Genomic DNA, 1,451 nt, shown 5'->3' with positions numbered 1-1,451 from the left:
GCAGAGCACCAATCCCTCGTGAAGTTCGAAAGGGAGAACTGAGCTAAGACCGAATGAGCAACTCGCACAGTTCTACGACAAGGGTTATATTAACAAAACAGGATCACATGCACCTTACAAGCCCCCACGGGACGCGTCTTTGATTCCTCGCAGGGAATAGATCCTAAAAGGATGCTAACTACACACGCCCCTGCAAAAGACGCCATCATCAACAGTGGGCCCTCGAGCACGGGCGCCAACCCCATCCAGATCAGAGTCGGTGACGGCCTGACAAGCCCGCCCCGCTCTAGGAGCGGCGCCGGCTCGGGGGCTCGTAGCTGTCATCGCTCGTCTCCGAAGTCGCGAAGAGCTCGTCGGAGTCGCTGGAACCTCCGACGCCTCCGCCGCCTGAGGAGCCGCCAAGGGAGCAGTCGGCAGGCCCAGTCCTTGCCGTAGCAGGGTCCCGACCACCTCTCCCGGGGCAGCACTCCAGTCGGCGCCCGTTCGCATCGAATACCTTGAAGAACATCACCAAAGCACCGCCGTACTCCAAGTAAATCGTGAAGGCGCCTCTTGTCCTGCAGACCCGGGCGATTTCGCTCTAGCCTCGAGTCATGAAGACCTCGCCCGGGGCAACGACCGCGACCTCTGCCTCGGTCGCGAGAGTGCTGCAGCCGGCGTGCTGCAGCCAAAGCTCCAGGAGTTCTCCCTGCGGGATGATGGAGGTGAAGAAGGGAGGAAGGAGAATCCAAGACTGAGGAGGCATGGCGGCATGGAGCACGAACTCTCTGGAGGAGCCCTAGGTGTGGACCCCAGGGAGGACGACCCACACCTTCATGACCCGTCGGCGCCGACGGCGGCGCCGCCCATGGCGATCCGCATCGACTCCTTCAGAGCCCTCGATGTGGGCGTACAAGGGAAGCGGGAACCCCGGCGGTGGCCGCTCGCACCAGGGCCTCGACATCACCTGATGGGCCCCATCGTCCCGGCCACGGAGGGTGAGTTGTTTCTTCGGCGGGAGCGGGTCTGGTTCCTCTCTGGGAGCCTTTCCCTTCTCTGCCGTCGAGAACCGGCGGATCGGAGTCATCGCAGCAAGACGGAGCAAGGACCTGGAAGAAGGAGAAGCAAGAAGGAATGGACTGGAAGTGTGCGCGTCGTTCCGTACTTATGGCCGGCGAAGGCCAACTGCCGACCTCCACGATCGCAGGTAATCATGATCCGCTTTGCATGCAGGGACTTGTCCAATCCGTGCAGTTGCCAAGGCGCCGTGGGGAAGTGGAGATGCCCACGTCGAATCAATCGCCACGCGGCACCCAAGGCCGCAGGCTGTTAGGGCCCGCGGCGCTTCGCTCTTGCCCTTTCGCCTCCCTGCACGTCCAAGTCCGGGCGCGCCTTGGGCCCGGGGGCTACTGTCGGCGTTCTGGGAACGGGGATCCCCAGACTTGCCTGCCTGCGGCCTGCGGCATGGCTCG

The sequence above is a fragment of the Triticum dicoccoides genome, chromosome 4A (genome assembly GCF_002162155.2).
Source record: "Triticum dicoccoides isolate Atlit2015 ecotype Zavitan chromosome 4A, WEW_v2.0, whole genome shotgun sequence".
In the NCBI taxonomy this organism is placed as follows: Eukaryota; Viridiplantae; Streptophyta; class Magnoliopsida; order Poales; family Poaceae; genus Triticum; species Triticum dicoccoides.
This window is presented reverse-complemented; position numbering follows the sequence as displayed.